Source organism: Dipteris shenzhenensis, chromosome 22 (genome assembly GCF_047967505.1).
Source record: "Dipteris shenzhenensis isolate YYH24624 ecotype China chromosome 22, Dip_SZ_1.0, whole genome shotgun sequence".
Taxonomy (NCBI): Eukaryota; Viridiplantae; Streptophyta; class Polypodiopsida; order Gleicheniales; family Dipteridaceae; genus Dipteris; species Dipteris shenzhenensis.
The window spans coordinates 9,066,516-9,091,043 of record NC_141617.1 but is presented as its reverse complement, the minus strand read 5'-3'; positions in this window follow the sequence as shown (position 1 = coordinate 9,091,043).

Below are 24,528 nucleotides of genomic sequence, written 5' to 3'. Positions count from 1 at the left end.
AGGACTAATTGCATTAACAAAAAAGTTTGAACAAGTAAGTGAATCCCTATTTTATAAAGGAAACCAGTAGCAGGTCATTTTGTAGAAATGACTTTGTGGAAACTATATAGAAGTTGAGCTTGGATAAATCTTGGCAAGCATCACTTTTATTGAAGAGGGGAGTTTGCCTACCTCACAACATTCAACAAGGAAAACGACAAGAACCAGCTTTAACTTTAGTTGGGAAGATAGGTGTCATAAACACCCTCCCTTGTTCTTGGGGTCACAATAAAACTTAACACTTTACCACAGACTAATCAAGCTTAGTGAGAACTAATGACTATAAAGTTAATTAAAGTAACCATTAGGAGAATAATGGGAAATAAAACAAGAAGGAAACAAATGTGAGCAATTAAATACACCAAGATTAATAGGAGAGATAATAAGCACATAGGTGTAAAAATGGGGAAATTTAAAGGAAGGCGGGTGATTAAAAGATTAAAGAGAGAAATTTAAAAAGGGGGTTTTAAGACGAGACATACTAAAAAATGGGGAAAAAATTAAACATGGGGAGAAATTTCTAAAAAGGGAAAAAAAAAGGTTAAAAAGATAAGGTTGGGGGGAGAGGATTTAAGAGGAAAAAAGGTCCGATAATTTGAAAAAAGTAATTGAAAAAAGGTTCGAATGAGTGAGAGTTTTAGTGAGGAATGGGAGGGGAATTAAGGTAAGGGGATTGAAGTAACTAGGCTGAAGGGAAGAAAGAAGAAGGGGTTAGAAGTGTTAGACAAGCCTTACGACCATGTAAACATTACAATTAAACAAGCATTTGAACCATGGAAGGTGGGGCAGGTAGCATATTAATTTAAGCATTAGAAGCTTTTGGGTAATTAGAAGTATAAGATTTAGATTATTTAGAGTGATACGTAGGGGAGAAGAAAAAATTTATCATAGGAAGGGGAGGGGTAGATAGTTTAAAGAGATAAAAATAAGGGGTTAAGTGTAAAAGAGGGGGGGAAGGGGGGAGGGCAGGGGGGGGGGGGATAACGTAATGAGAGAGTTTTAAAAGAAAAAAGAGGGTTAGAGAGGTGTTTAAAGGAGTAGGGGGGTGTTAGAGTTTGAAAAGAGAGAAGAAGAAAAGGACCTGCGAGTCATGGTTTGAAGAAGGTCGTGGAAGGTGCATGAGGGCCGAGATGTACTGGGCGAGAGGTGATGTAGTGACTAGTTGACTATAAATCATAGGGAAGAGGTTGGCCAACAGATGTGACACAACAATAGAGGCCGTGGGCATGGCACAACAGTAAAGGGCAGCAACTGTAGCACAGAGCGAAGGACAGTAGGTACTAGGTAGCTTGAGAGGATTGTGAGGGGGTCCATAAGGGGTTTAAATAGATTCGCAGTACATCGGGGAGGCCAAGGGTCATTAAATGAAGTGAGGGGTCCAAGGGCATGATAGTCGGGGAAGCAGGGAAGATTAGAGTTCAGAGGTGTCTTGGAAAAAGCAATGGGGCAGTCGAGGCTTATGAAGGTAGGCTAAGTAGAGGAGCTGATGGTTAACTAGGTAGCTGAGGGGATGAAACAAGGAGATGGAGTAAAGCAGCCATGGGGGATTAAACAAGGAGGCCGTAGGAGTGTTCAGAGGAGGGCACAGTTAGCGAGGGCACCTTGGGGTGGGAGAACCAAAGCATTAGAGGTAGACCGTAGAGGTGTGTGGGGGATTAAACGAGGAGGTGGCAGGTGAGCAGACTGAGGCATGTCTGTAAGAGAGAACGTAGGGGAGAGTAAATTAGCAGAAGGGGGGGGTGACTTGGAAGGGGTGAGGTAATTTATAGGTAATAGAGTTTGTTAATTGAGGAAGAGAGAGGGTCGGGGATGTAGGGAGTCGGGAGAGACAAGGAGGAAAGGGGGGTTGGGCTTTCGTGGATTAAATTGTTGTACAAAGGTTTAGGAAAAATAAAAAATTAAAGAATAGAAATATAAAGAATTTAGGAATAGAGAACAAAATAAGGAAAAAGGGAAATTTAAGAATTATCTAGGAAAGTTTGCAAAAAAAACCTAGGATACATAGGAAATAATTAGGGAAAATATTTAGAAAATAAATAGGGGGAAATATATTAGGAAATAATTAAGGGGACAAAAGGAAAAAGAAAATAAGAAATAATATTAGAAATTAAGGAAGAAGGGAAAAATATATTAGGAAATAATTAGGGGAAGATAGGGGAAAGAAAATAAGAAAAAATATTAGAAATTAAGAAAGAAGGGAAAACTATATTAAAAAGGTATAAATTAGTAAAATAGAAATAAATATAAAAGGAAAACTAATAAATAAAAATAGGAGATAAGGAAGATAAGAAGATTACTAAGTAGAGAATAAGGAAGATAAGAAAATTAGAAAATAGAAAAAATTAAGGAACTAAAGTGGAAATTTTAGAAGAGAGAGAGAGAGAGTAGGGAAAAATAGGCAAATTTTATAAAAATTTTAGAAAACTATCTAGGAAAATTTTAAAAAGTAAAGAAATTTAGAAATAAAGGAAATAATAGGGAGAATTAGGAAATAATTAGCGAAATTAGGAAAAAATATAGGAAGGACTATGGAAAAATAGGGGAGAATAGAAAAAATTAGGAGAAAACTATGAAAATTAAAAAAGGTGCTAGAGTGGGGTAAATTGAGAGGTTTTAGGGGAGTTTAGGAGAAAGAGAGGGAAGAAAAGAGTAGAGAGAGAGTTAGGGAAAAAATCTAGAGAGAGGGAGAAAGGGGGAAAGTCAGTATAAAAGGGTTTTCGAGGGATTATAAAGGGAAGAAAAATAATAAGTATGTTCAAGACGAAAAAAGAGGATAGTAAGTGTGTGTATGTGCACGCGCGCGTGTGTGTGTGTGTGTGCTCTCTCTCCTATGTGGACACTCCCTCATATAGTGGTAAGTTGCACTTTTGGATGCAAAGAGGAAGCAAATAAGTTTTTTAGTGCATTGGGCTACAAAAGGAAGTTCTATTCTGTAGGTAAAACCTAGAGGGCTATAAAGAATTTGGTCCCCCCTATTTCCTCAGTATTTTCCCTCTACTTTCCATGGTGCATTTTGCATAACATATCAAAAATACCTATTTTCTTTGCTTTTCGCCTACATGACATAAGACCCTTAGAGAGAGTGCCATGACATAAGACCCTTAGAGAGAGTGCTATGATATAAGACTATTTAGAGAGAGTACTATAGTGGAGGGTTGGATTCTCCTATTGCAAATTTCCACGTGTAATTATGTTTTTTAATAAGGCTACTTTGTTGAAGGGTTATATCAAGCTAAATCAAATCCTACGCTCTAAATAAGGCTAAAAGATGCACTATATATGTAAGAGAGCATTCCCGCATCATCCTAATGCTCCTTTCTTTTGAGAAAATGGGGAGAATTATTGCCATTCTTGGAAGGCTCCACAAGGATCGGAAAATTTTAAGGATGAACTATTCTCACTGCTAACATCTGGCTTTTGGGTGATGTTAGGCATGATAATAGCAGGTCCACGTTTTTCCCTTCATCTCCACCAATAGCTCACCTGAGAATTTCAAAGGATTTGTATAGAATTTAGCAAAGGACCCTTCATGCACTCTTCCCATGTCCGCCCCGCTTTTCCAACCAAAAACTACCCCAAATAGCTTTCTAGCAACATGGGAATGTGCTCTAATGTATATATGCTTTCCAATATGTACCCATGTGCACCATGGGCAGTGCACCCTATGCACTTATGCACTCTTGTTTTTTTATTTTGAGTTTCTTGTTTATCCATTATTTAAGTCATGAGTCCCTCTCCATACCCTAAATTCCCTCAAAAACTCTTATGCATCAACCTCTTATGAGGTCCCTTCTCCAAAAGGCTACCACTCCCAATGTTTGCAATTCAAGATAGCAATCTATATGATCTATAGTTGGATATTAGTGTCAATGAAGCCTTCAGTACCTGCAATATACCAACCTCATCAAGGACATTTGCCCTCTATCAGTACACTTGGGCCTCACTATACCCATGCTACCACCGCCTATCATTACACTTGCATCTATGAGTAGCTAGTCATACCCATGCTACCACTGCCTGTTGTAGGTAACCAATGCCTTGAATCAAGGGCCCCATCCATTGTAGCTTTGAAGAATTTAGTTAGCCAAGGTGGTGAAACACTTGGAAAGGATGGAAGCTCAATGTCATATGACTCCTAGGCAACTATGTTGGGAAAGCTTCAACCCTAAGCCTAGGCCTACCCTAGAGTCATGTTGAGCTTGAAAAACTTAGGCTTTGGTTGATTTTATGAAGCTTAAAACTACTAGCCATTCTCACTAGTAAATACATGGAAGGGCCCTCTAACATCCATCAAGAGTTGCCATGGCCAAGCATTAGATCTTTAACCTTTTCACATGATTGTTTTAAAAAATAAAAATAAAATCGCATGATTGTTTTTAAAAAGGACATACTTGCATGGTTTATAATTGTGAATTCTATAAATGCAATGTTTGTAATCGCAAATTTGTAAACTTGGGGTTTGTAATTTTGAAGTTTCTATGAAAAGTTGGCTTCTCAATGCAATGACTATAGATTGAATCAGATAATCCTCCACAAAATTACAAATTTTAACATTTCATGAAACCCATTTGGAGAGGATGATTTCAAAGACCATAAAAAAATGACTAGATTTAGGGCAATTTATAACAAACACTTAGTAATCTATGTGCTTATTTTTATTAGTTATATATTGAGCAACCTCCCTTCCCTACTAAAACTTGAATGATGTGATAGTTTCACCAATACCTGATGCTAAAATTTCCTGTAGAGGTGAGGGTGATTTGCCTTTAACACTCAATCAAATGTCTCTACAACTGTGGACTGTCAAACATCCATGACTATAGTTAGACCAAGCTCCCTTCCCTACTAATCTTGAAGTAGTGTGACAATTTCCTCTTCCCTAATTAGTGTTGTAATTTTTTACAGAGGTTAGGGTGGTTTGCCTCTAAGTCTCAACCAAAACAGACAACCTTTAATGGCTACTAACTTGTCGTGATGAATGTCAACTTGTCTTTTAAATCCAATTTGGGATTCTGGCCTTTTAGAATGGAATTTAAAATTCAATGGAGGCCCAATGGATGTGTTGTTTGCTTGAACCCTACTCTTGTGGCTTTAGAATGAATCACAACATCATCTTCATCGAAGACCACATTCATCCCATTTCTTGCAAGGTGAATGAAGGATAATAGATTATTGCATACATAGTACCTTCCTGGAAATTGTCCCTTCTCTGATGGTTGATTTAAAACCCATTTTGGTGCTAGTCTAAAACCATTTGTAGGTCAATTAGTGCAAATGTCTCTTCATAATCTCCTCCAATTCTTGAGAAAATCCTTTGGAAACTAATCTAGCTCTATACGTGTTGATTACTCCATTTGACTTGAGAGTGTGTGTAGTCCAACGGTGACTCACTTGTTGTGGGCATCTTGAAAACTACAGATGTGGTGGGTGATTGTGCACGCAAAGGTAAGCCTTATGCTCTACTTCAAGACTGAGTCTTTGTTGATGTTAAAAACCAGATCGTATCGAATATTAAGTTGGCGTTCTCCCACCAGTTGCCGGTAGGCGAGGACATCTCGAAGCAAAATGATGAGCAACCCCAAAAAATGTACGAATGTGACCATGGCTAGATTGGGTATGGCTTCATATTGTTTGATGAAGTGCTAAACATGATAAACGAGAGCTTGTGCCAAAGATACTACTAGGCAATTGAGCATGGGAAGTTGTATAGTACATTGGGATCGTTCTCCCTCATCTACTTGAAAAAACTCCAATGAAAAAACTCCACTTCCTTCAGTAAGGCAAGGGCATATATGTAAGGTGGGTCTATTGTTCTCACGGCTAGCAGAGCAATATATATCCCAGTATTGGGGCTACTCCAAAAATGGAATTCTCCATGTAGGTTGCAGCCTTGCATTCGTATCCAAATGGGAAGCTAGAAGGCAAGTGCATCTGCATAGCCACCTCTTGTTCCACATGGATTGGCTTGGTGCCATGTCTGAAATGTCTTTTCAATAAATTTTGTCAAGGCCCAGACTTCCATAATGTCAATGTCCTTTGGATCAAAAGTTTGAAGTTTTCCCTTCCAAGGACTCGAGTCAGTAATATCCTCAAATGGTTACACACAATTGAGGACTTGGTACCATTGGGGATCTGAGAGACAGACTGCTATGGAATGATTGCCCCCATCGGTTGGAAAAATCATATTGTTTTATCGATGGGTGCTCTGAAGAAAATGGCATGACTTCAAAATAGGCCGGCCTCTATATTTTTTGGATGTACTCGAGAGCATAGTCAGTGGGCCCATCATCTAAAGATTCTCTTATTAGGATGTTGATAACGACAAACCCTACTTATGCGTGGAGAAGGTGGGTTGTGATGTCTTTGGGTGTGGAGAGAGGGATGGGCTAGATGGGGTAAGAGTGACTAAGGGGGTGGATTGTGAAGTAGAAGGCTGTGTTTAGAGGTGGAGGGGCAGGGTTGTGCATTGGAAAATTGTGAGGGCAGTGTTTGTGGCCTCTTCAGAAAGATGTGTGGGCTAAGTGAGACATGCCTAATTTCAAAGGTGCTGAAACTATTATGTTGCATGGTCTCCATAGCCCTCTTTTGTGTGTAGCCAATGTAGACCTTCATCCAAGACAAATGAGGTGCATGGCCAAGCTGGCAGATCGGCTGCTGGCTTGAGCAAGTCTATTACCTCATATGTGACCAAAAAATTTGAGGACTCTTGGAGGATGTGACACCAACCTTGAAAATTGTGGATGATGGGGTGAAGGGGTAGGAGCTGGATGTTGGAGTCCTCTTAAAATTAGAGGTCCTCAGTATAAAATGCCATAGCGTGCTTGCACGGAGTGGTGTTAAAGGAATTCTAGAATAGTGCTAGGTGGAAGTGGACTAGAAAGATTAATTCCATGTTGTGCAAAAGCGATGGCAAGGCAATTAAAGTGGAAGTGAAGGGTGTTCTCCACCATGCGTGGTTCGAGTGCATGTGTGCCTAAGTCAGTTGATGCCATAGGAGTCGCTTTAACTATTCGTCTCGATGACTATCAATATCTGGCTCCTCCTATGGCTCATAGCAAGTAGCCTCAAGTTGTTGGCTTAGTTGGAGGACCCTCATGTGCTAGGCTTGCAGCTATGCATGGAGAGTCCCAATCTGCTGTGACTGCAGCCCTACCTTGGACCTGTTCTGCACTTTGATGGTACCCTTGGAGTCCTTTCATTGCTCTAGGCCATTTGACCTAGCCTGCTTAGCTGAAATCTCTGCCTCTAGATTCTACAATTGTTCTTGGAGTGCTACGATGGTGGTTCGATCTTGCTTGACCATTTCTTTGAGATGTGAGCTGACTACTTGGATGGTTGTGATTCAAGCATGCTCACTCTAGAGGGATTGCTTCATCTCCCCCTATTTGAGTTTTATCCTTGTTTAGCTTGATAGAAAGAGCGAGCTCTAGTTGTTGGTTCCTCTAATAGATGTTGACCTCGGCTTGGGTATTACACACCATATGCTCCATAAATTGCCACTCCATTTCAGCCATTTTCTGAGGATCCTTGGTTCAGAGCTATTGATACTACTCTGTTGAAACAAAGCTAGCCTAGCAGCAATGGCCATTGGTTCTTGAAGGTCAATCCAATCGGAGTGTGTATGGACAGGTGGTGGTGCCATTTGCTATTTACCTTTAATGCTATCAAATAGGCCACCCAATTGGCTCAGTCCATGAGATGGGCTTGGGAAGACCTAGACTAGCAACGCGGGTGTTGAAGTTGAACAACAAGTCATTGTACAACTAATTTTTAGAATCTTGTTGCTCCTGTTGTTGTTCTTGTTGGTGGAGGTTTGCTATTGCCGCCTCTGTGAGGGATGTAGTCAAAGTGACTTGGATGCCTAGGGTGGAGGATGTGCCTTTCTCTGCACAATGTGCTGCCATGATTCAACTCTAGTGAAATAATCATCCACTGCATGATGCATCCAATCATACAAGGTTTGTTCATCAAATAGAGAGGCAACTAATTGTCTACAAAGAATACAAGCTTGTTTTCCAACAAATAGTGGTAAAACTTCTTCATGGCATAAACCATTGTGAGGCCTTCCTCTGTGGTTGTGAAGTGCATCTTGGACATTAAGTTGGTGAATTGTGAAACATACAGGGTAATCCAAATTATACTTGCCTGGTTGTGCCAACATGCATCCTATTGCAAAATTTGAGGCATATCTATGCACGTAGAATATTAAATCCAAATTTGGTGCTCATAATATAAGAGCTGAGGCTAGTGCAAGTTTAAGGGTTTCGAAAGGCTTGGCATGCCTCCGTCCAGTTAAATATAATTAAAAGCTTATATAAAGAGCAAGAAATCTTGGATAGCTATAGATGAATCTCCTATAGTAGCTCATATGCCCAGTGACGTGTTGTACACCCTTGGTGTTTGTTGGGGGCAGTATCTCCCAGAAGAGCTTGATCTTGTTGTGGTTCGTGGAAATTCCATTTTTGAACACAACATGCCCTAAGATCACCCCATGTTTAACCTAAAATTGGTGTTTAAGGGGGTTGAGGAAAATTTTAATATAGGTGGCACCTCTTGAAGACTAGCTTGAAACATATGAAGTGGTCATCAAGTGCACAAATCATCAAGGAATACTTCTAGAAACTCCCTCAAATATTCTTTAAAGGCTGTGATCATCAGCCTTTGGAATGTCGTGGGAGCATTAACGAGTCTAAATAGCATTACTCTTGAAGCATAGACTCCCCATTCCATATAGCGAACACCATTTTGTGTTGATCAGCCTAAGCTAGAGATACCTAGTTGTAACCAAAGAATCCATTAATAAAGTTGTAGGCTTCTTTTCCTACCACTCTTTCTAACACATGCTTCATGAACGGTAGTGAATATTGGTCTTTTTGCATGCAACATTTACCTTTTTTATATCAACGCATACTTGTTCATGTTTTGAATTTCTTCTCTCACAATCATCGCGCATTTGGGATTCATGGGGTATGGTCATTACCCAACCAGTTTGACATCATTCATGATAAGAATGGTGTGCTATACAACCTAAGGAGCCACACCATTCATATCCATATTCCATGCAAAGCAGTCCTCGTATTCTTGAAAAAGGGAAATTAAGGCCTCTTCCTGTTTTGGCATGAGATCATCTATGATGTAAACCGGTTTAGGGTCTGCATTCAATGATGCTAGGGCCACTTCTTTAACCTTGACCAAACCATCAAAACCTTGCTGATCTCCGTCTTCTTCCATTTTTTTGGCTTGCTCTAGAAGTATTTTACAGTCTTGGACCATGTAGGACTTAAAATGCTTTGGGACTCAGTGTGAACCAGTATTCTTCTCTTCATCATCTTCCAAGTCTTGCTAAATAGGCTACTTCTCCTTTGAAGAAGTCTTTTTGTTTTTAGCCTTTGGGGCCTTTGTTCTTTGGAAGTGGCTTACGTCTTGGTGAAGATTTAGACTCTTGTGGGGGATCTTCTTTCACTTTCATAGACCTTAATTGGACGTTTAGTCTATTCAATCTAGCTCCCCAATTGGAGAAGACCTCTTGGTGGGCGGTAACAGCACCAACATAATTGAGCCAATGAAGGTCAAACTTTACCTTCATTACCCCTTTTCTCTCCTGAAGTGCTTTCAATATATTGATCATATTTAAGGGGACTATAGTCCCAAGTGCCTTGGAATCATGAGCAGCCAATAGTGTTCTGCTCTTTTCAGGCACATCTCTGGTTGCAAGGATATGCATCCAGTTGTGGGAGAACTCGTGCTCTCACAATGGATCATACTAAAGTTCATCCTATCCTCTCCTATAATCTTTTCATTGTATGCCTAGGACACCTTGACTGAAGTGGTCTACTGAGCAATGTCCGACTAGGTAGCAAATTTATTACCAGACATAGGATGGGCTTTTCAAGTCTGAAGGTCAACCCTCATGACCTGCTTGCCCTTACATAGATATATCATGTTTGAACTCTAGTCATGGACCAATCTTGCAGTGCACATGAAAGGTTTTCCTAATATAATATCATTGCCATTCGGGTAGTCATGGAAATCCATTACTACAAGCCACACTTGATAGGCTAGATCAAAGGTCTTAATCTTAAAGTCCCTTAGTACTCCTACTAGTTGAGTTGTAGCTCCATCAACTAGCTTGGCCACTAGGTTTGTATTTTCCATTTTTGGCCGTCCCTACTTGGTCCACCACTATTTTTTGACTATACTCACACCGCCTCCTATCCAAGATTGCCATGGGGTGACCAATTTTCCATAAATGATTGGTCTAGATTGGTCTTAAAGGCTCTAAGGAAGGGTAGAATGTGCTAGGTTGAATCACCATGAGATCCAATTTGCTCCTTCCATGCCCAATAAAATGCCTTTATGATTGGTTTATGTTTAACCAACCACAGATCACACTTCTCCACTTCCCATGGGGATGGTTTCCACAACATGAAAAGAAAATTTACATAAATCATTTGTATTCCTAAGGCTAAAGGGGTCCAAATGACTCATGTAGCTGTGTAAGGATTTAGTGAATGATGGGAAGTTTTTTGTGCAATTGCAAGCATTTTTTCGTAAATGACAAGTTTAGATTGGATTAATAGAGTTCAATCGTCCCATGGTTGTGAAAGGTCTTAGGAAATGGTAGGGAGAATATTTTTGCTAGGCTGAATCATCATAGGATCTCATTCTCCTTGACCAAATACCATAGGTTCCCCTTGTAGACTTCAAATTTTTTCCCAATTTTCACATCATGGCAAACATTTTTGCATAAATAATTGATTTAGAGTAGGCAAATGAGGCTTAACTATCCCATGGCTATTCAAGGACTTACAAAATGGAGGGGGAAATGTTTATGCTTGTGTGGATCATCAATTTAGATCCTATTTACTCTTTCCTTGCTTAATCAAATGCCTTTCTTTAAGTTTCCACATTGTGGCAAATAATTCTACCATTTTGCTCCTTCCATTTCCATGTCCATTCAGTACTTTCCACACTATAGCATATATTTTTACATAAATATTGGTTTAGATTATGACACTATGGTCCATTTATCCACAAGCATTTAAGGCATTGCAAAATAGCGAGGGAAAGGTTTGCGCTAGGCTTTTGGTGGTTTCTAGAGCATGGTGAGCAATTTTGAATAAATGATTGTATCATTAGGTCTAAAGTCAAGGGGGTCCACTTGGCTAATGAGTTCCTAGAACATGCCAATAAAATGCCTCTTTTGGTAGTTTCTAAAACATGGTGAGCAATTTTGAATAAATGATTGTATTAGAGTCAAGGGGGTCAACTTGGCCCACATGTTTAGGGACCAATGGGAAGGATGGTTGTGCAAGCATAAATCACCATAAGGTACCATTTCTTATGCCAAAGCACTATGGAATCTCATTTGTCACTTCCATGCCCATAAAGTGTCTTTATGATTAGTTTATATTGGGCCAATGGGATCCCACTTCCCTAGGGGTGTCTAAGGCCATTGGGGTTGGTCGAGGTAGGCTTATGCTATGCTGACTCACCATGGATCACATTAATGCTCATGAAAATTGTATTTTTTGGAGAGTTTTCATATCGAGACTATTTTTCATACATGTGTGGTCTAATTGGGCAAATATTATCCAATGATAATGATAATAGGAGGGTTTGTACAAGGCCAAAACACTATGAGAGCCCATTTTCTTTCTCAATGCCAAATAAAATGCCCTTTCAAGCAAATTTCACATTGTGGTGAGTTGATTTCCCCATAATATGCTTACATAGAGCATGCTCAAAGGGTTTTAATTGGCCCATGGGTGTGCAAAGCACTAGAAGATGGTGTGAAAAAGTTTTGTACAAGGCCAATTCACCACGATATCCCATTTCCTCCTTTAAGTCCCAATCAAATGCATGCACTACCCCTAAAGACCTAAATCTTGAGCCCTAAACCCTAAAGCCTAAACTTGAACTTGAACCCTAAAATGTCAACCTTAAAACCTAAAGCACTAGATTTAACTTTTGAGCCTTGAAACTAAGCTCTAAACCCTAATCCATAACTCATAACCCTAAACTCTAAATTCTAAACCATAAACCATTAACTTTGAGCTATAAACATTAAGTCCTAATCCTAATCCCTAGATCCTAAACGTTAAACCAAAACCACTAAGTCCTAATCCTTCAAACATTAAACATTAGACCCTATATGTTAAACCCTAAACCCTAAATCATGCTTCTCAACACGTAATTCCTAATCTTTAAACTCTAAACCCTAAACCTTCAATCTTAACCCATAAACCCTAAGCCTTTGATCTTAACCCATAAATCCTATCCCCTAACCTCTATACCCCAACACTTGAAGCCTAAAGTTTAAAGACATGCTTAAATCATAAGTGCTAAACCTTAAACAAGTCCTAACCCCTAAACCCTGAACCCTAACTCCTAATTCCTAACTTTGAAATCCTAAATCTTGGAGCCTTAAGCCCTAACCCCAAAACCATAAATCCTAAAACTTAGTCTTGAATTTTAAAGCCTAATCTAAAATCTAAAATCCTAAAACTTAGTCTTGAACCTTAAACCCTAATCTAAAATCTAAAACCTTAAACTTAGTCTTGAACGTTAAACCCTAATCTAAAATCTAAAATCCTAAATGTTAAACCTAGTATATAAATCCTACCCTGATCCTAATGCTAGACCCTAACCATTAGATCCAAACTCTAAATCCCAAGTGGGAAGAAGCTTGTGTAAGTCTACTTTATCACAAGATTCCATTTGCTTCTTCCATGCCCATGAAAATGCCTTCTTTACTAGTTTTTAGACCATGGCAATTAATTTTTCATAAATGTATAAGGCCCTAGGGAATTGTAATGCAAGATTTGGTCATCCTGAGATCCCATTTTCTTTTCAATGCCCATTAAAAAATGCCTTCTTTTGGTAGCTTTGAACCAGGGCAAACAATTTTTCATAAATGATTAGTTTGAATTGGGCCAAGGTGTCCCATTGGTCCAAGGACCTAGGGAGTGGTGTGGGAAATTTTTTTCTAGGAAAACTCACTATAGGATGCTATTTGTGCCTTTCATTCCAATGAGAATGTCTTTTGGAATTTTCCACACCATGAACATTAATTTTTCATTGATTATTGGTTTAGATTGGGCCAATGAGACGACATGTCCGCTTGATCAAATGCCTATTTTGGTAGTTTTCACACGACAACTAGCAAATTTTCATAAATGATTGTCCATACAATAGAGGGGACAATAAAGGTGGTGAGGGTAAGATTTTTGAAAGCCCAAACCATCATGGGATCCCATTTGACCTTGCCATTGCCAATAAAATGTATTTCTAAATAGTTTCCACCTCATGGCAAACAAATTTGCATAAATGATCGGTATCCATAGGGCCAAGGGGGTCCAATTGGACCACAAGTGTGTAAAGGATTAAAATGATGGAAATGACATTTTTACAAAGCTAAATCACCAACATGATCTAATTTTCACATTCAATTCTCATAAAGAGACATTTTTAAAACACTTTTCACACCATGGGAAGCATTTTTTCGTAAAGATTGGTTTAAAGTGGTGAAGGGGCTCCAATTGGCCCATCATTGTTCAATGGTCTTAGAAAATGGCAGGGGAGGCTCATAATAGGATGAATCACCATCCGATCCAATGTTTTCCTTCCATGCTTAAGCAAATGCATTTGTTGGTAATTTTCACACCATGGTTAGAAATTTTTCATAAATGATTGACCTTTTTTTTTTTGATATTACAAATGCTCATGTACCTATCTAAAATTTGAACATTAGAGGCTTAGCCTAAGCGTATTAACTAACGTGAGAAAAGACAACTTTATTTTTAGAAAAAGCAAGCTATTTTAGAAGTGGCTTGTGGGATTTACCCTAATTTGTGCATAGGGAAGATGTACATGGACCTTGTATGATATTTTCTCAATATCTATTCAATTATAATTAAAATACATGGGAGGTGGAAGGAGAGCACCACTCCTATGGTGGGAGATTGCACCAGCATGCTTGTTTTGTCTCTTCTAATTGTGAGTTTTGAAAGTTTGTGCATATTTTCACACAATGTTTGCTATATTTTAAAGGATTTGAAGGTGTCGTGAGCATTTCCCATCATAATGGTATCAAAGCAAGGTTTTTTCAATCCATAGCACAGGAAGCTGATGGTCTTGCAAGCAAAAAGTGATTGTCCATAGCACAAGATCTTGTAAGCAAAATGCGATTCTCAGTGCATAATGAAAAGATAAAATGAAGGTCACAGCACATCGGGTTGCTTTGTATGCGAACAGGAGAGAGAAAAGAAGTTCGATGAAGCATAATGAACTACAAAGGAAAGGGTACACATGGATTTTTTAAATTATAAAGAAAGTGCGAAGATTAGACATCGCGATAAGTCAGCATAGCTATGATTTTGTGACCAAGGCGATGACCAAGGCATAATCCTTGGCATTGAAGGAACCATTGGATGTGAGTGAGGGAGCCTTGTGAGATTTCGGGAGGTCACCCATCGCAAGTCTATTCTAGCCCAAGGTTGCTTAACAGTTACCACTAGGTCAAGTTAGTTTGTTGCTCTATACTCTGAAGTTTCTAGTGATAAAGATATATTTCAAAGGCAAAAGTGCAAGCAAGGGAGAAACCCAACAAATTTTGGAAGTGGGAATCACTAAAGGCCATAAGTAGGTGTTTGCGAGAGCAAGAGACAACTACAAGCGCAATTGGACATGAGCTTTGCTTTGTACTTTGCAATGTGGACACACTCCTTGGAATCATGTGAGTCTAAGAGGCCACAAAGATACTATACTCAACAAATAGCCACTTCCAATGCTTGGGAATCAAATCATGGTAAGTCTTGTGTCTGTGTCTATTTCCTTTCATAGTGAGTTCTTGTTTACACTAATCACATATTTAACTATGTTGGAAAAGTATATTCTATTAGAGATAGGTCATACTAATGATCCACATCATGATGAGGATGTGGGAAATGATCAATGTCAACTAGGGAGAAGTCCAATGCTAATGACACTTACTAAAGAAGAGTGGTGAGCATGCTATTAGCATGAGAAGCAACATCAAGAGACTGAAGACGCATAATGTCAAGTGACATCAACTTGGAATCCACCTACATCTATTGTGATAACAGAAGTGAGAGAGAGAGATAGAGAGAGGAGTGCACACAATAGAGCTACTTGTACACTAAGTTGTATTGAACATGAACATGCACATATACATGTGAGCCTTAGGGTTAGGGTTAAGGTTAGGGTTTTCCTCTATGCCCTAGAGGTACAATTCTCAACACCTCCTCTTAAATTGCACTGGGTAAGTAGAGGGTGCATGTAAAGGACCTTTTTGTGTTTTGTTTGGTGCATATGATAGCTCCAAAATCGAAAAAAAAAAAGAGTAGTATGTGCACATGTGAGCACGATGACTACATAGCAGAAGCACATAAATGAGTACAACTTACGATGCTGTACATAAATGTGCATTTCCCCCTCTTAGGTTGTGGGTCATCCTTTGCCTTTGAGAATAAAACCCAGAAGATAGGCCGAAGGGACAAGGAAGGAAAACCAAAAAGTAAGATGCCTGCCTAGATCAAAGATTGGTTGATCAAAAGATGACCGCATGAACAACGGTGTGTATGGATGCGTGTTGAACATGTCAAAACTAAACATGTCATGGGTCACCATGGACTATGTGGTTGCTCTATAGAAGAGGCATCTGGATGTGAAGCTAGTTGATATAGCGATGGAGATGTGATCCAGTAGGTTGTGACAAATGTGGGTGTCACCAACCCAAAAGAACTGACAGCGATGGCAGAGGTATGCTGCAATAGAACTATAATCTCTGTAAAATGATGCAAGGTCATAGAAGACTGCATAGTTGGCATGGATAGAGTGATCCAAGGATTGCGTAAAAGCTGGGGCCGAAGGTATAGGTACAATACACTACTCTACTAAAGAAGAGGCTTGTAAAACTGACAAGGTACATCAACCTGTCAAACCTATATGCTCAACTGTCATGAGTTGAAGGTCGTCTGATGTGTGCATGGCTAAACATCCATCGGCATGGGATGTAGCATCTGTCATAGGCTCATCAAGAAGGAGCTGATAGTATAAAGGCATGAAAGCCTAAAATACAACTGAAAAATCATAAGATGTCCTTGAGGCATATGCGTTGCCAAATGCTGATGTAGGGATCAATTCGTAGTCTTGGATCCAACCACCGATCTGCATCAAGTAAGGACTGTGTACAACAGCCATAGTGCATGCTGAAATTGAGTCTCCCTAGGTTGCACTATGGCTAAACCTAGTAATGTCCACTACATTGGGATAGGATTGCACTGATGCATAAATATCCTCATGTTGAGGAATGATCTGCTGATCAAAGGTGGTGATAATTGGATCCAAAGTGGCATGACTAAGCCGTTGGTGAAATGTCCTTAAGATTGATATGATGATTTGTACTGGTCATGGAAATTGATATGCTCCATATCAATGGTAAAAGCATCAATGATCGATGCTAGAATGGAATCACTTGAAGACCTGAATGCACAGTGGCATATATCTCTGCATGCTGCAAAAGATGTGAGTGCCTCGTATTGAGGACTTACCTGTTGAGAATAGTTGCATGATCGTAACTAAACAGTCTTATTCTTCATGAGTGAAATCATCTTTGATTGCATAGCATACTCCCACTTGCATTGATCCTCATGCATCATAGCCCCTCTATAGCAAGAAGGCTCCCTACAATCAGTAAGCATCACATAGTTTGCCCCTAGAACAAATCTCTCAAGTGGTCTAGACACTCTAGCTGATCTTCTCAAGGGCATTTCAGCTTGCTGATCCATCATCTGTCCTTGATTGTGTACTCATGGGAGTATCTAGTGGCACCATATCCTGCAATTCGGTGCATGGATAGCTTACTATCTATCAACATATATGGGTGGATTCACATCCTTGAAAGTGATTCTCCTCTCCCTCATGGGTGTCTTAAGCATCTTCTTCTCATTGAAGACCACATCATGGCTTCGTATGATCTTCTTTGCTTATGGATCCTAGAGATGATAGCCCATCTCTCCACCTTCACCATAACCCAAAAAGATGCATTTCCTAGACTTAGAATCTAGCTTCTTTTGAAGCTCTTTTGGTACGTGTGCATATGCCTCACCCCAAATATACGCAAATGAGAGTAAGAGGGCTTTTTTCCACTCCATGCCTCTTTAAAAATACTCCTATAGGTAATCTATTGATCACATGCATTGTAGTCTTCATTGCCTTAGTCTAAAAACCACAAAAAAGACTTACATTGGAAATCATTCATTGCAACCTTTCCTGAAATGGGTGTTCATCTTTTTTCCAACTAGATTTTGCTTTGGAGTACGAGGGGACATGAGCTCCCTCTTGATCCCATGTATATCACATAAATCTTGAAAGTCATGAGAGAGAGATACTGTCCACCATTATCACTTTGTAGGCATTTAAACATTCTACCTGATCGGTTTTCAACCAAAGGTAGCCACTTCTAAAATACTTGGAACACATGGCTCTTCCGAGCTATATGCCAAAACTTGGTCCAACGATCGAAATCAAGTTGCACATAAAATCAAGTTCCTATGCCAAAACTTGGCCAATCTGTTAAAATCAAGTTGCACTTAGAAAGTGAATTGAAAAGGATGATAAGTGTTTACAAAGTGTTACTCTTCCTCTTAAAATGTATTCATCTATATAAAAACTATACTGGACAATTTCACAATATAAAAGCATAAAATGTAGGCCCTTATGGAAAGGAACCATAAAAATTTACACTAGTCAATGAAGCGGTTGACCAACAAGTAGAAGCTTTATAAGGTGGGGGCCAAAAGATTAAGGAGCCACGTGTCAACAATTTGAAATGTGTATTAGAACCTTAGCCAGCCCCGCCTAATGACCGTGTAGGCATGGGACCACATATGTCTGAATGTACCAAATCAATCTTTTCAAGCTCTTCCTTTCCCCTTCTTTTATGGGCTGATTTAATCTGCTTCCTATATAGACAATGCTCACAAAATTCAAAGTCAGAAAAACTCAAATGCAGTACATAACCCAAATAGCATAAGAGTTTCATTCCATTCCGGCTCATGTGTCCCAACTAACAATGCCACAAAGAAATACTTGGTTACTTGGTTATTGCAACAACATGATCAGACACCCCTGATACATATAAGGGATATAATGTCCCACACTTGGCACCCCTTGCCAAAACCATAGAGCCCTTCTGTATTTGCCAACCCTGAAAGCCAAAGGTGGCTTGAAAACCACATCATCATGTAGCTGACCCGCTAAAAGGAGACCCTTGGTCAGCTTAGGCACATGCCTTACATTTTTCAAAACAAATGCAGAACCATTTGCAAATGAAAACTTTGTCACTTGCTCCCACTGTGTCACATGCATAGTTATTTCCAAGATGCATACTACCTTTCTTTTCACTGTCATAAGTGGAGAATCATTCCCTATAAGGAGTAACATGGATTCAAGCATCAGAATCCAAAGTTCAATCCTAGGAATATGCATCATCTGAAGAGGTAAGCAACTCTGCAGGTAGACTAGACATGAAGAGAATGTCATTGTCACTATTATCAATGACTGCATTTATCTCCTCGATCTTCACTTTTCCTTTCTCCTCCCTTGGACTCTTTTACTTCTTATTTGCACACCAATTTGCACTCTTTTTCTTATACTTTTGCTCTCTTTTTAGCTCATAGCAATCCTCTTTCATGTGGCCCTTCTTGCCACAATGGTAACACTCAATGTTCTGTGCCCTGGATTTGCTACGAGACTTCCCTCTTTCTTGGGATTTTCCCTTGAACTATGATCACTCCCTTTGCACATTTAAGGTTGCATCCTGCTTGTTGCCATCCATAGACTTTTGTCTAATCTCCTCGGCCAACAAACTATCCATAACATCATCAAACTTCACTACTGCTCCACGTGCAATGTTACTAACATATGTATAGAAGGTATCCCATGAGGATGGCAATGAACACAAGAGGAATATTGCCTTAGTCTCCGCATCAAAATTCATCTTCTGAGCCTAAAGCTGATTGAAAATAATATTGAATTCATTCAAGTGAGAAGCAATGGAGACCCCTTCCTTGATCTGCAACTCAAACAACCTCTTCATGACACAAACTTTATTAGAGGCAGTTTCCTTCTCATAAGTGGCACATAATTTCTTCCATAAATCTTTCGTAGTCTGCTCATTTACTATTGTAAATAAACTTACTCTGCAAGATGAACTCTAATAGTAGACTTTGCTAATGCATCCAACTCATTTCAATCATCCTCCTACATAATTGCAAGCTAAGCTACAATCACTTCTAAGGGTTTAATTTGCTTCTTTTGAATAAGCACATCCCTTATCTGTTCTTTCCACAGATAAAAGTTTGTCCCATCAAACTTTTTAATGTTAAAAATTTCATTTTTAGACATGGAAGAGGATGCCATGATGCAAATAAAGCAAAGTCCCAAATGCGAGTGCCTGCAGAAAGAATCACACCAAATACTAGGTGCACCCAAATATGTCTACCACAATCGAGGGTAATATCACCCAAAATTAAAAGCTCAAAGCATCAAAATACATCTGACTCATGTGCATATACTCTGCATCCATATGAGCAAATATGGCCCAAAAGAAAATATCAACCTGCAATGATAAAATAATGGCAAACCCAATGCCAGTAAGAGCCAAATGCCTCAAGCATAAACACCATCCATTGGTGAAAGCATCAATAATGTCTCATCCAAGAGAGCATAACACTATCAGTGCATCAGCTGCAATGTGTCAAAGTTGTCCCTCAACATAAAATAGCATCTGTGTGCCAAATGCCCATCAATAAAGCATCCCACAAGGCAATCTGGGCCTATCAGCACATCAAACAAGGATCATAATGCATCCAAATGGCCTGTAAAGCATTCGCTACAACCTAATGCAAACCATTAATGAGTGCACATGGGTTAGATTGCAACTAGAGTGATCCGCATAAGGTATATCCAAAAAATCATAGTCCCATGGCAATGACTGCTATTGAAAATAGAACCTATGATGCCTCAAAACATGGGCATCATTAGATAATCAGACTCGCAAGAAAATCTGCAAATATCTCTCTTCAGCTAGAACTCTAAAATCCTAACCGTGTTGACGGATGTGAAACTGAGAGTCAACCCTTGCAATTTACTAGTAGCAAATAAACCTTAGGTAACTTAGATCTTAGCAAAAATGCCATGTGGTAAACTAGAACCTTAGAGAAAAGCTAAAGCACAAGACGAATTCATAGACACACAGTATCACAGATTTGCAAAAGCTACAGGGAATCACTCAAAAACCTACAGGTAGAGGTTTTAGCCCATCCCCGATCCATGAAAATAGACGAAATTTGAAATGGCAGCCTGTGCAAGTGTGTTCGAACCACGAGCATCTGGACGTAGGGAGAGCTCTGAGAGACAAAAGTTCTCTAAATCTCCACGGAATTGCGCAAGAGTTAACAAATAGAGGTCTTCAGGCCTCTAAAATGCAATGGAAAAGACGGCTTTAAAAATCGTGGTCCTAATCACCAGGTCCAAAACACGAGTTGAAAAACGTTTTTGCAAATAGATCCATTTGCAAACACCAGCAGAGTGCGAATGATGAGCAACACAGAAGTTTTAGGACCTCTTGAGTCCAACGGAACTAACAGATCTGTAAATGGTTGGTTTAAACTTGAGTTCCAACACACCAGACAAGAAATTCATCATTAGCTCTCAAAACCACATTTTTGGCTTAGAAAACCACCCAAAAGCTTGGAAAACCACTCCAAAGACTTCCAAAACCACCAACAGGTTTCCACAAAGTTCAAATACCACTTGGGTAGCTCAAACAATCACCCACAGGCTTCTGCAAAGCTGCAAATGCCACCCACACAGCTGTATGGATGTAGAATGACCTCTCGGGCTCAGCTAGACCACCCACAAGTGTTAGATAGACCACCTGGGCTGTGATACTAGTTGAGAATGCTCTCAATGAAAAAGAAACAAAAGAGGGCGAGAGAGAGAGAGAGAGAGAGAGAGAGAGAGAGAGATAGATAGATAGATAGATAGTCTTTTAACGTCGTAGGAACAATCCCAAGGAGCCATTTTGGCTCATCCGACGTCGATCCCTGAGGATCGAACACACAACACCCAACGACAGAAACCAGAGCCTTAACCACCAAGACCCACGCGGGTTTTACAAAACTTGGTGGGGAAGGATGGCCTATACACCGCAGAGATAGATAGTCTTTTAACGTCGTAGGAACAATCCCAAGGAGCCATTTTGGCTCATCCGACGTCGATCCCTGAGGATCGAACACACAACACCCAACGACAGAAACCAGAGCCTTAACCACCAAGACCCACGCGGGTTTTACAAAACTTGGTGGGGAAGGATGGCCTATACACCGCAGAGATAGATAGTCTTTTAACGTCGTAGGAACAATCCCAAGGAGCCATTTTGGCTCATCCGACGTCGATCCCTGAGGATCGAACACACAACACCCAACGACAGAAACCAGAGCCTTAACCACCAAGACCCACGCGGGTTTTACAAAACTTGGTGGGGAAGGATGGCCTATACACCGCAGAGATAGATAGTCTTTTAACGTCGTAGGAACAATCCCAAGGAGCCATTTTGGCTCATCCGACGTCGATCCCTGAGGATCGAACACACAACACCCAACGACAGAAACCAGAGCCTTAACCACCAAGACCCACGCGGGTTTTACAAAACTTGGTGGGGAAGGATGGCCTATACACCGCAGAGATAGATAGTCTTTTAACGTCGTAGGAACAATCCCAAGGAGCCATTTTGGCTCATCCGACGTCGATCCCTGAGGATCGAACACACAACACCCAACGACAGAAACCAGAGCCTTAACCACCAAGACCCACGCGGGTTTTACAAAACTTGGTGGGGAAGGATGGCCTATACACCGCAGAGAGAGAGAGAGAGAGAGAGAGAGAGAGAGAGAGAGAGAGAGAGAGAGAGAGAGAGAGAGAAGAGAGAGAGAGAGAGCAAAAAGAGAGCCACATAAGTTTGGGTGGGTGCAGAATACCCTAATCTTCTACGTCATCTCCATATATATGTGTTTGAGTATTGTACATAATTGAGCTTAAGGCACAGTGGCCTATAACCCCCACAAAAGACATCCGCGAGTTATAATCTTTTCTAGGTCTATGTAGTTCCTATCGTAGGTTTGTTAGGAACTTCTCGCACAAGGCACATACGTTGACCAATCTCTTGCACAAGACTCGTGTTTTCTTTTGGGACAAGCATCACACTTTAGCTTTCCAATGACTTATAGAGGTAATAACCCAAACACTAGTCTTAACCATGTTGGACTTCACAAGACCTTTCTTTGTCATGGTCATTGACACTAGTGAAGGGTTTTGGGGCTGTGCTCATGCAAGACAACCATCCAATTACATTCAAGTCACATAAGTTGAAACCAGTGAAGCTTAACTATTCCACATATGACAAAGAATCAGTTGCTATGGTTCATGTCCTTTAAACTCTGGAAGCATTATCTTATGGGTTCCGAGTCACTTATTAAAGACTGATCACCAGAGCCTTAGACATCTCCTTACTCAACTGGTGATCTCAGATCGACACATTAAATGGATTGCCTTCATCGACAGATGATCCGGTATCAATAAGGCAAAGATAATGTAGTTGTCGATGCACTGAGTTGATGACCTAGCATACATAATATCTTAGTCATCAAGGGCAACTCTTTCAAGTCTATAAAAGAGACCTATGCCACTGATCGAGACTTTTTAGAAATCTGGCGTAAAATTAAGAAAGCCAATGGTACCCCTATCGCCTCGTATTTCATTTATGATGACTACCTATTATGAGAAGTGCTTGTGTGTCATTGTACCTTTTCATTGCTTAGTACTAGAAAAGGTGCATCAGCCACCCTACATAGGGCATAGCAGTGTCATTGCAACGTATCAGACTGTAATTCAAAATTTTTTCTCACCTAAGCTTAAAGTTGGTGTTGCATCTTTTGTTGCACAATGCCTAAGAGCTACAAGAACAAATATCAAGGTTTGCTTTTGCCTTTACTAATCCCCGACGATCTCTATGGACTTCATTATTGGATTTCCTATGTCTAGCTCCGATTTCGATATGATTTGGACTATCATTGATAGATTCAGCAAACACGCTTACTTTATCCCTTGCAAGAAGACCTTGACCATTGTTCAGGCTACTCATATGTTCCTTAAGCACATCTTTGTACACCATGGCCTTCCGAAAGTAATCGTGTTAAACTAGGATAGTTCTGTACTAACTTCTGGACCGCACTCTTTGATAACATTGATATGAAAGTAGACTTCTCCACCGCTTTGCATCTTGAGTCCAATTGTCAAACTGAGGTCACACAAAGTACTATTTGTGACATGCTGCATTGTTACGTGTAGGTCACACAAAGTACTATTTGTGACATGCTACATTGTTACGTGTTTGGTTAGACAAATGGGACAAATATTTATACATTTTACAATATGCCTACAACAACACTAATCATTGCACTACATGCGAATCCCCATTTCAAAGTATCTATGGCAAAACCATCCCTACTTTGTTGACTAGTCTTAGGCATCGAGTAGAGGCTGCTGATCGATTCAACGAGGATTTCTCTAGCATTTTGACTACTCTCCGTAATAACATTGAGCACGCTCAGGCTGTCTACATTGCACGAGTGAACAAGGATAGAAAGTGAGTTTTATTCATTGAAGGTGACCTAGTCATGCTACGTATTGAGAAGCACCGACTCAAGAGTGTTGAGACCGATCTTGCAATTAAGCTTGCTGATGGTTCCTTTAAGATTTTGGAGCATATTGACAATGCCTATTGGCTAAAATTGCCCCCACATTGGCACATTCACAATTCTTTTCATGTGTACCTCTTGAGACCTTTCCATGAGACCCACCGACTCGACATGCTATAGAGGATGCACCTTTGCTCTAAGGAGAGACTGAGCTCTTAGAGCCAAACCATATCATTGATAGACAAATCACTCAAACTAGATGTGAAACTTCCTATCCCATTTATTCTATTACATTCAAGAATCACCCCATTAAGGATGCTAAGTGGATGTCCGAGCGATATTTTAGCTAGTAACTTGGTTTATTGACTACTGGCGATTGCGGTTTCAAGCAAGAGGGATGTTAGAAGAATTGAAATTATCCCATTAATTTAATCCTTGAATATTCAATAAAGCAAGATCGAGCATTTTTGTCACGCATGCTGATGCATGTGTGCTCTTGCCGTGGTAGAATTTGCCAATAATAGCTCTTGGCATTATTCTCTAAAAATGTCGTCATTTAAGGTTGTCCATGATTAGGATTGTAGTGTACCAATAAATTTCTTCAATCCTATCGACCATATGTGAGTGTCAAGAGAGATGCTTGAAGGTATGGATTAAGGCTCGAAGATGCTTAAGGATTGCATGAGAAAGGCACAAGATAGAA